Here is an 11224-nt window from a genome sequence, read left to right as displayed (position 1 = left end):
CTCAGATCAGCTCTGTGACAGCTCCCCTTTCCCACTGTGTGCAGTACAGAACAACTCACATAAAGTATCAGCAGGCATGAAAAGCACACCCACACAAGTGTTAGGTGCCCAAGGTCACTCACTTTCCCACTCTGCAGCAATGATTCAGTTTGGTGATGTCATTGTGACTTTGAGGCAGGAGGACTGGGATATTCCTTGAGGAGCAAGGACTCAAGAGTGAGGGCAAGGTACATCATCAGACAGTGCTCTGCATCTAGGAGGGCTGTGAGAAGCTGGGGAGCCTCACTGGCTGCTGTAACCAAAACTGGAGTCTGAGCTTTGCTGGAGGTGTGGGCTTGTCACACGCTCTGTCCTTCATCTGTCCCTTTGAAAGCCATGCTTAGCCTACGCATTATAGCTGCTTGGAGAGACAGTGGTTCCCTTCAACACACTACCTCTCAGGTAGCTAGTGGAACTGAGATTACTGCAGTGGTTTGGAGAAGAAAGAAATTATATATCGCCAGGCTGGATAAAATCTTAAGGCTGATGCATGCAGAGCTCCTGCCAGATTAAGCATTTGCACCTGGAAATCCACAGGGCAGAAGACTGGCGCTGGAGCATTTGTGTTGCCATCAGCAGGGCAGCAGCTCGCCCGCACGTACTCAGACTCCCAGGAGGCCAGGGCTCCAGGCTCCTCAAGGAGGTCAGTTTTTTATATAGTAAAGCAAACAGTTTAGCTAATCAAGGATTTTTTTTTCCTTTTCTTTTCTGAGGCTCTTGGCACCCAGCCCTGTTACTTGCAATCTTTAATTTGTACTGTGGCTTCCTTTTCCCTGCTGCCTTCTCACTCACTCCAATTTTCCCACACACTTATTTCCTAACTCTACCTCTTACAGAGGTCTTCATTTATTTCAGACCCAAATTTATCTCAATCTTGCACAAAGCTGCTGTTACCTCACCATTTATTCCTGTAAGTGACTGTCATCAGAAATTCACGAGCTTAAAAAGTTTGTGAAAAAAAAAAAGTGCTATTTTTTGTGTTGTAGAAAATAGGTGGTGATAACTCACATACTTCCAGAGTCACTTTATTCATATGTGCTTGTGGAAATTGACTGTGGATTCACTTAGACCTTCTTTCTGGTTATATAGCTGCCTGGGCATCAAAATCAGGATTTTAACTGTGGGGTTTTTTTAAGGATCTGTGTATGTCTTTGGTAGGGGTGGGCTACAAGCTACACACACTACTCAGAAGCTGGCCATGCAAAAGCCTCTTATCATACAGCTTCCACTATCAAGGAGCAAACTCTGATGAAACAAAGTCACATTTTGCCAGATTCTCCTTCCCACTTCCATGCTGCTAAGAAAAAAATGGAAGAGAGAAAGGCATTTTTTTCTGGTGAGCACAACTACACAGTCTGTAGTACTTACTCTGTAATACGTGTAGAGAAACCAATGAAGGCAACATGCAAATAAACATCTCAACCAAAACCACAGCAAAATCCCAGTGAAAATATAAGGTACCTAGTCACCACTTGTCAACACTGCAGAGGTTGGCTTGCTCAAAGGCTGATGATAAGAACATGGGTGGGAAGTGACCCACCTGGTCACCAGGTTCTGCCTCATGAAATCACCTTTAAATGGTCTTTTCTGAAAAGCTGCATAGAACACGAAGTGTTCCTTCAGTCTGCACATGTTGTAGGAGCCACAAAACACCACCTCCCTGTAACAAATGCACAGCCTCCACTGCACATGTAGATCCATCTGATCTCATCTCATTTCAGGTAAATACTTCTTCCTCGTGGTTATTTCTAAGCCCGTTTCTACAAAACTCCTCTGCCTCTGAATGGAGCCCAAGTTGGCAGGGCAGCACTTTCCAAACCACAAAGCAAGCTGTGAACAGCTAACAAAGCCTGACACACATTCCACGTACTTTCATATGAGGAACTATTCCTCATAGCCACTTACATGCAGGTCCAGGAGGGTTTTAACTAATTGCAGTGAGAAGGGAGATAAAAGCATGGTGACACACTGAGCTAGCAGGCAGTGGGTGGCCTGTGTGCAGGCCTTCTGCAAGGTGGCAGATCACAGCCCATGTCCAGCACATAGGATGCAACAGGCCGCCACACAGAAATCCCTCAGATTGAACAGAAGTGGATTTAAAAGGTTGAACAGAACCTTAGGATACGGATCCTGCCAAGATGTGTGCTGCACATGCTCTGTGAGGCAGTCAGTCCACTACTTCCCATTAATTTCAGAATCCACCACTGAAGAAAACACAGCTCTTTATAGGGTGGGACATGTTTTAAAAGAACAGTTGGTGCAGATTCAACTGGTATAAAGCTGCATAGCTCTAGTAAATACCAGGGGGTGTTGCTGATTTACACCAGCTGAGAAGTTGGCTAATATTCTTTTGGAGTCACCACCTCTCCCATTCATAATTGCCAGCCGAAATGCTGGGAAAGGCAAGAAGAAATGAAAAATGGAGCACATTCATGTGAAAAAGCTTCAATGTGAAACAAATGTCTGCTCACTGCACAAAAGCTGAAATAATACAGCCGTTATTGGAACTGTGCTACAATAGAACAAGCTGGATGAGTCAACCAGCAGTGCATCTAATCTCCACTGGCTGCCTTTCTGGTCCCCAAGCTCCCCATCTATTTTTATCTCTTCTTTTTTAATATACTTTTTGGTTTACAAGCAATAAATCTACAGCTCTTTGGTCCCCTGTGTGCACTCTTGCCGGCAGGCTGCTCAGCATGTAGGATGTTACCCAGACCATTTTGGCTATCAGGCCACAGAACATGGAGGCTAGGATACAGATTCAAGAGACTGTGGCCCAGAGAGCACAGCAGAAGCTACTGAGAGCACGTGGCGCAACAAGTTTTCTGGACTGAAGGCAAGCAGGCACCACACAGGAATTGTTTGGTGCACTCCTCAGGTGGCCAGAGTGGAGTGAGGCATGAAAGTTAACAAGCTCTGGGGCCCCTAACATAAGAGGGATGCAGACCTGCTTGAGCGTGTCCAGAGGAGGGCCATGAAGATTATCAGAGGACTGGAGTACCTTTCGTATTTAGGCAGGCTGAGAGAGTTGGGCTTGTTCAGCCTGGAGAAGAGAAGGCTCAGAGGAGACCTTATAACAGTCTTCCAATACATAAATGGGGCCTATAGGAAACCTATAAAGGGACATTTTACAAGGACATGTAGTTACAGGACAAGGGGGAATGGCTTTAAGCTGACATAGGGGAGATTTAGAATAGACATTAGGAAAAAATTCTTTGCTGTGAGGGTGGTGAGGCGCTGGCACAGGTTGTCCAGAGAAGCTGTGGATGCCCCGTCCCTGGCAGTGCTCAAGGCCAGGTGGGACGGGGCTTGGAAAAACCTGGTCTAGTGCGAGATGTCCCGGTCAATGGCAGGGGGCTGGACTAGATAGTCTTTAAGATCCCTCCCAACCCAACCCATTCTATGATTCTATGAAATGGGACAAGGGATGCAGTTGCAAGACTCTGGGATAACCAAGGGAGCCCAATCATGCCACTGCCATTTGCTGGAATCCAGCAAAACATGCCTGACTGATAGATGTGCATCAGAGCAGGTGTCTGAGGAACTCTGGGATGGGCTTGCTTCCAAACGTGCAGTAACACACAGTTGTGAGCCAATGCTCTGTCCAAGATCCATGCTGCAGAGTAGGACACATGCAGAGAGTAATGTCTGATGAGCCTACTGGTCATGCAGTAACTAAATGCAAAACCACTAAAATGGCAATGGCAGTCAAGAACCTGCTGCTGTGCCTATACAGAAACGTCATTCCTTTTTTCCATGGTCAGGGAGATGTTTAGGTAAGCTAAATGGATCTGGTTCACCTTAGGACCTTATATGTTACCCATTACAGACTGCAACATTTGGAAGTTGAGGAAAAGACAACCTGGATATAAGAATCACTGGGCAGGTGATGGTAATGGCTTTCATGGTGCAAGGCTTCACCACTGTTTGTTGGCTGGGTGTGGTAGTGCTCTCTTGAGAAAAGTGTGGGTGAAATTTCAGACTCACAGTACTCCTGCTTCATTTTTCTCTGGTAACCAAATTAAGATCCTAGCAATAGCAATGGAGCCATTATTTTTCTAATTTCTCTCTGTTCTCTTTAATGGTTTCATCACAAACACACACAACTAGTCACCTCGCGCTCATACATGCTGGGAAACATCTGTTATTTGAATACTAACGCTTGAATGACTTGCTTGTGAGGTGGGCTGATGCCAACCTCATGAAGTTTAACCATGCCAAGTGCAAGATCCTACACCTGGGTCGGAGCAATCCCAGGCACAGCTACAGGCTGGGCAGAGAAGAGATTCAAAGCAGCCCTGCGGAGAAGGACTTGGGGGTGTTGGTTGATGAGAAAATGAACATGAGCTGGCTTCAGTGTGCGCTCGCAGCCCAGAAAGCCAACCGTATCCTGGGCTGCATCAAAAGGAGGGTGACCAGCAGGTCAAAGGAGGTGATCCTGCCCTTTTATTCTGCTCTCGTGAGACCTCACCTGAAGTATTGTGTGCAGTTCTGGTGTCCTCAACATAAAAAGGACATGGATCTGTTGGAACAAGTCCAGAGGAGGGCCACGAGAATGATCAGGGGACTGAAGCACCTCCCATATGAAGATCGGCTGAGAAAGTTGGGGCTGTTCAGCCTGGAGAAGAGAAGGCTGCATGGAGACCTCATAGCAGCCTTCTAGTATCTGAAGGGAGCCTGTAGGGATGCTGGGGATGGACTCTTCATTAGGGACTGTAGTGACAGGACAAGGGGTAATGGGTTAAAACTTAAACAGGGGAAGCTTAGATTGGATATAAGGAGGAAATTCTTTACTGTGAGGGTGGTGAGGCACTGAAATGGGTTGCCCAGGGAAGCTGCAAATGCTCCATCCCTGGCAGTGTTCAAGGCCAGGTTGGACGAGGCCTTGGGTGATATGGTTTAGAGCGAGGTGTCCCTGCCCATGGCAGGGGGGTTGGAACTTGATGATCTTAAGGTCCTTTCCAACCCTAACCTATGATTCTATGATTCTATTAAGATAGCCAGAGTGCTGTAATGGATAGAAACTACTGGGATATGATGCTAGCCCACAGCCTTCCCTTTCATTCCAAGAGTACGTGCTTCAGGGAGTAAAGAAGAAGAGTATATGAGTTTAATTTCAGACATTCACTTTTTAGGTGCCCCTGAGGGACGTACCCATTTCCTATATAAGGTTTGGTCTGTTTGCAATTAAGCTCTCTTCTTTGCATATTTCCGGGCAGATTAAAAATAGCAAAATCAGCTTATTCTTGGACTTCTGGAGATAAACAAAGCCGTTGCTTCCAGGGGTTTTAAAGCACTGATCAGGCTTACAGATCTTGAAGGCAGAATCTGCCCATGAATTTTTTATGCTGGATAAACAAGAATTTCCAAAGATAAGAGGAAAGGTAGGAGCACATTTCTAAAGACCTTCTAAAGCAACTAACTTTCACAGCCTTCATTTTTAAATAAAACTAAACATTGATAAGAAGTTGAATGCTCATTACACAGAAATCTCAAGACCACTTCAAACTTGTCCCACCCTTCTCACAACCTATGGATCAGTTCCAAAGCTGAGGCTTACTAAGGTCCCATCACAATTCTCCTCTTATTCTTCTGTTGGGATTATCATCATCAATCCATATAATCCAAAATGTAAAGCTGTTTTTTTGTGATGCAGCCATCCACTCTCAAGGACCTTAACAGAAACAACACATTTGTAATGGTACCTAAATTGCTATCAGATGGGAATGATTCCCATATACCTCTAACAGCCTGAGTTTGGGGATACGATAGAGATCTGCACCTGATCATTTCTTCCCTGCTGTTGAGGTTTCTACTAATTTGAAGAAATTACCTGGAGCAGGGGCCATTTTCCAAAGGAGTGCCTGATCACTATGTTGTTAATGTAAGTCTCCCGACAGTGTTTTTGCTGTTTTCATTTATCTTTAGCAGACTGCTTAGAAGTCAGTGGGCCCTGATGGACCCATGGACAATGGGATAAAAATAACTGATATAGTGGTTTTAATGTTATTCACACTCCCTTATGCTGAAAACAGAACAGTGATTTAACCAAATATAACAAAAATTATTAGTTAGTTTTCCCAAACTCCACAAAACCTTTAAAACTACATTCAGCTCAGCAGTGAAAAGAATTCCCACTAGCTCCCTAGGGATGATGTTATTTTCTTCTGGATCTCAATTTTACTAGTAGGCTAGATTAAGGACTCAGATTAGCATTGAAGTCTCAATCTTGAAAATTCAACCATGGCATACATGCACCTCATAATTTCTAATTCTGGTTGTGTTTGAGATTCCTTATCCAAAAATCCAATAATCTGATTACTTAACTAGACAGAATCTTCATGTACTTTTAGTGCTTTTTACTTTGAGAACAGACATGGGTAAAAACCATGGGGTTTTTGTAGTCCTAATTTGCAGCCAGATTATCTCCCTGAACTATGCTATTCCAGTATCAGATACACAGTACTGTTTGTGTTGAGGAAACACAGGAGCATGGCTGGGCAATAGCAGCCCTGATTTAGGTTGGCTGGAATGGATGTGGATCTGTGTTCTACCTACAACTATCTGCGGGCAATGTTTGTTAAAAGCCATATGGGGACGACTTACAAAAAGCTGTTTTGAGCATCAGTTCTTTAAAGACTCAATTTCCAAAGCGGAAGTTCCAGCCCAGTAATCAGTACAAATCATTGTGCAATTCGTATTTATAGTTATTTTTAGAGCCTCAGGTAAGGGGTTGACTGATGAAAGATTTGACAGTCTGGCAGAGTAAATTACATGGAGATTCTGGCAGACTTTTAGGACTAGAAACAAGGTCTAGGCTCCAGAAGATTCAGGAGAGAGTGCGGACTGGGTACAAGCTTGACAGAACACAAGAACTGGAATAAAAACTGCAAGTTGGGACCAGTGTGCATTAACAGTAGAGCTGAAGAACCCCAGACTTCCAGAAGAGTGAGGCTACCTAGGTCTGAGATGAACTGGTGGAATTACACTGTGAATGCTGCATAGAGTCTGTCCACAAGATGCCTGGCTCTTACGTGCCTGATGGCCCTCTTTTTCAGAGTGCTGCATTGCCCCAACAAAAATGTAGAATGCTGATGATTCAGGAGGGAGAGAAGATTACATCACCACAATATCCATGCAAGCAAGTGGACACATTTACTGTTGAGTATTACATCCCTTGGAAAATCTACAGTGACAACAGTAGAGGGGAGGAAAAATATACAGTTAAGCAAGATACAAATGCAGGGATGCACACCACCAGGCTGCATTTTGTCCCTCTGCTGTGCAGAACACTATAATGGCATGAGAAAGACTGGTGGCCCATTCCATATCGCCTATGATGGCAGGAGTATTCTTCCCCACTATGCTTGATTCCTAGGGCTGTACAAGGAGCAGCACTCAATGCCATAAACCTTACAGATGCAAGCAGCTTTGAAGAAGTCAACAGGACTGTTCAGCAGGGCTCTTTGTAAGAGCTCAAAACCAGCCCCTTATTTGGTAGAGAAGCATAGTAACAAGTCCTACTGCTGCAGCAATATACACACTACTGCTGAGGACCTGATAAAGGATACATTGTGCGATAAGAGTTGTAAACAGATCTTGAAAAATAAGAATGAGGACTTTTGTAAACGCAGGACAAAAAAGTGTGAAGTTGGTTTGTTGGGTTTTTTTTTAATATTCTTTGAACTGAAAGTGCTCTTGGCTCTCTTTGGCTCTCAGCAATGTGACAGACATGGGAATCTTTCTGGCACCGTGGTCTCTGAAGAGTCAGCTCTTTGAGCTCCAAAATGTGTTCCTGCACATTCACAGGGCATTTGCTGAAAAAAAAATAAAATAAACCCAAAGAGCAGAATAACCTCCTGTCCATCACGCAAGATTTCCCAACTACAGTACCAGGCACGGAGAACTCTGCCTGCCTGGCCCACAGCCACACCACGGGCGGCAAACTTTCCAGCTCTCAAAAACTAATCAGGTTCAGGTCAGGTATGTGACTGAGAGAACTCCAGCGAGGGGGGAGGGTGAAGCAGGAAGTGGTACTGGGGATTCAACCAGGGATCATCTTTAAAACATTTCTTAAGTTGTTTCTTCAGAAATAAGTTCTGGATGTCAAGGGAAGTGAACTTATTTCTAAGAGTACAGAAAGGGAAAACTTTCTGGTAGAAAAATAAAAGTGGGAAAGACTCATTATTTACAAAGTAGAAAAGAAACGTATTCATTCATCATAGATTTTATGATGACAGTTTATAGAGTCTTAACAGTGGAGTGGGACAGGTGACAAGAAGACAAAACCACTCCCAGTTGCTATTATCACCCCTCAAGACAATCTTTCTTTCTAGTAAGAAACTACAGCTGCGAGAGAAATAATTTTGAAGTTTCAGCACAGCTTCGTGCACACAAAAAGACAGCACCAGGGTGACTTCAATCAATGTCTGCACATGCAATCACAGGAATGAAAAAGACTCATTCATTCCTGGGTTTTGTATTAGATACTGCAAACAGTTAATAGTATACCCCTAGGGCTACACAGTGGTGGTTTGTGCCACTCTGTACTGCGAGGAGCAACTGGAGTTTAACACCGTTCCCCCAAACTCATAAAATTACAAGCTAAGGTTCACAGCAGCCACAAGCAGTATGAGTTCTGTCCCATCCCAACACTGCTTCCGGCTCCTCAGAAAGGCTGCTGCCAAATTAAAGTAACATAATGCCAAAGTACTCTCATAGTCTCCATTTCTTGAAATCTTCAAATCACAGCTTTATGGGAATTCCTTTATAGCCAAGAATAAGCTTTATGCTTAAGGCAGTGTGACCAGCGAAGAGCCTGTGGTCAGTGTTATACAGATCATCCTTGGTTCTGTAGAGGGTCTTTTAAATAATGTGACTCTACAGTCAGTAGATGCAAAAAAATGGCCAAGTGAGCAAGCTACTATCTGGAAAGCGCTCATCAGCTTTCAGATCCAGCTTTCAGTTGCCTGTTCCACAGCTCTGTTTGCTATGTGACATGTAGCTGTAACGTAGAAACAACAACAGAAGCAACATGGCAGAGCTGTAATGGTGAGAGACAGATGTGAACTTCAGAGGATCAGGTATGTCTCATTACACCTGTGGGTCTTTCAGATATGTCAGTATAAGAGTGTAGGATAGTAGAATCAGAGAATAGTTAGGGTTGGAAAGGACCTTAAGATCATCTAGTTCCAATCCCCCTGCCATGGGCAGGGACACCTCCCTCTAAACCACATCACCCAAGGCTCTGTCCAACCTGGCCTTGAACCCCGCCAGGGATGGAGCATTCACAGCTTCCCTGGACAACCTATTCCAGTGCCTCACCACCCTTACAGTAAAGAACTTCATCCTTATATACAATCTAAACTTCCCCTGTTTAAGTTTTAACCCATTGGCCCTTGTCCTATCAGTACAGTCCCTAGTGAAGAGTCCCTCTCCAGCATCCTTATAGGCCCCCTTCAGATACTGGAAGGCTGCTATGAGGTCTCCACGCAGCCTTCTCTTCTCCAGGCTGAACAGCCCCAACTTTCTCAACCTATCTTCATATGGGAGGTGCTCCAGTCCCCTGATCATCCTCGTGGCCCTCCTCTGGACTTGTTCCAACAGTTCCATGTCCTATTTATGTTGAGGACACCAGAACTGTACACAATACTTCAAGTGAGGTCTCATGAGAGCACTATTAAGGTTTGCATTGAACTTCAGGAAAAAGCTTTTCATTGTGAGAGTAGTACAGTACTGGAATGGGTTACCTAGAGAGGTTGTGCAATCTCCATCCTTGGATGTTTTCACGACTTGGCTAGACAAAGTCACAGCTGACCTGTTAAGTGCTGGCAACAGCTCTACTTTGAGCAGGATGTTGGAGTAGATACCTTCAGAGGTCCCTTCTGGACAGTATTTCTATGTTGCTGTGTGTCTCTCAGATCCCAGAGTTGAGCTGACAAGCCATGTTTTGGAAGGGCTCTGTAGGGTGAGAGGCTATTGCTGGTAACACCTACCAAGCCTGGAATGGTTGGAATGGTTTATGCTTAGCAAACTAAGCATGTGAGTGAGAACTCCTGCATGTAGGTAACACCTTCTTTTGAATGGCAGAGATACTGCAAAATACTGCTTATAAGGTAGCAGTATTTATAGAATGCTGATGCTGCTCTATCACCTCATGCAACCGTGGCTTCAACAAAGAAAAGGTGTTAGCCTCCTGCAGAGCTCTTGTGACACTCTTTTGTAGCAGTGGTGAGAGCAATAGCATTAGTGTGTGTTACCAGCATGCTGAGTACTCATGGATGAGTTACAGGCTGGCATATAACTTAACATTTTGTTTCCTGGTTTTAAGACAATTATATCTAGGTGCTTCCTACACTAAAAAGCCCAGAAGGATTGCATTCTTACCACCATAGAGAAGAACAGATTTCAGACTGGACTGGCTGCAGGAACAGGGACATGCTGGAGTCATGCAAAAGCTGACAGTTCAGCGGGGACAATTCTATTGAGGCTGACAGACACAGAAGAAGTATGCACAGAAAAGACAAAATCCTTTCCACAGAAACACCCTTTGCACAGTTCTGCCACACTTCATTCATCCATAGCTCTTTGTTGGTTCATTCCTGGCACATCTGTTTCTCACCCCCATTTCGAGTCAGCCTGCACACTGCTGTAACACACTCATGTCTACCATTCTCTTAATCACTCTCATAACCCCAGTATGTTCCCCTCTTTCAGCACAGGGATGTCAAGCAGAGATGATGGGACCCGAGACATGCATGTTAGTGCACTAGTTAGACATAGGGAGAGCCAGGAGAGTGCTGGCCCCAGATGAGAACTTCTCCATTAGCAAATGCAAGATAAGATGTGAACGTGTATCTTCTCTAGAAACTGTCAGGAATATGGCACAGTGAACAAATGGAGCTCAAAGTAATGACCACAGTTTATCACTTGGAGCTACCAATGTGCTATAGAAAATCTTTTCCTTCAACAGAGCCCTAACCACAGCATACAGCAGTGTGTCCTGTACTGATACAGACTTCCAAATGACTACAAATAACATTTCAGAGATTATTTACTCTTGTTTATTAGCTTGAATAAATAGTGAGCAGCTGAGAATGCTTTGGTGAGAGTCTGAATCTTAACATGATACCTTACATGGCACAGAAAAATATGTAAAGAATGAGATAATTTTGGAAAATGCTGT

At 44.3% G+C, this 11224-nt stretch overlaps 1 protein-coding gene and 1 long non-coding RNA gene across 6 annotated transcripts in view; one reads left to right on the top strand and one right to left on the bottom strand.

Moving 5' to 3' along the window:
* RAD51B (RAD51 paralog B) overlaps positions 1 to 11224 on the bottom strand; it is a 457491-nt gene that overhangs the window by 51477 nt on the left and 394790 nt on the right. The window lies entirely within an intron of this gene.
* LOC133226625 (uncharacterized) lies at positions 161 to 7188 on the top strand. Its single transcript, XR_009729594.1, has 3 exons — positions 161 to 682; positions 1635 to 1760; positions 7098 to 7188. It is a non-coding gene; the product is annotated as an uncharacterized LOC133226625 (long non-coding RNA).

This window comes from Neopsephotus bourkii, unplaced genomic scaffold, assembly GCF_033783945.1.
Source record: "Neopsephotus bourkii isolate Nb327-2 ecotype Australia unplaced genomic scaffold, CSIRO-AGI_Nbou_v1 NB_1792, whole genome shotgun sequence".
Taxonomy (NCBI): Eukaryota; Metazoa; Chordata; class Aves; order Psittaciformes; family Psittacidae; genus Neopsephotus; species Neopsephotus bourkii.
The sequence above is the reverse complement of the archived record's forward strand: the minus strand, read 5'-3'. Positions and strand labels throughout refer to the sequence as shown.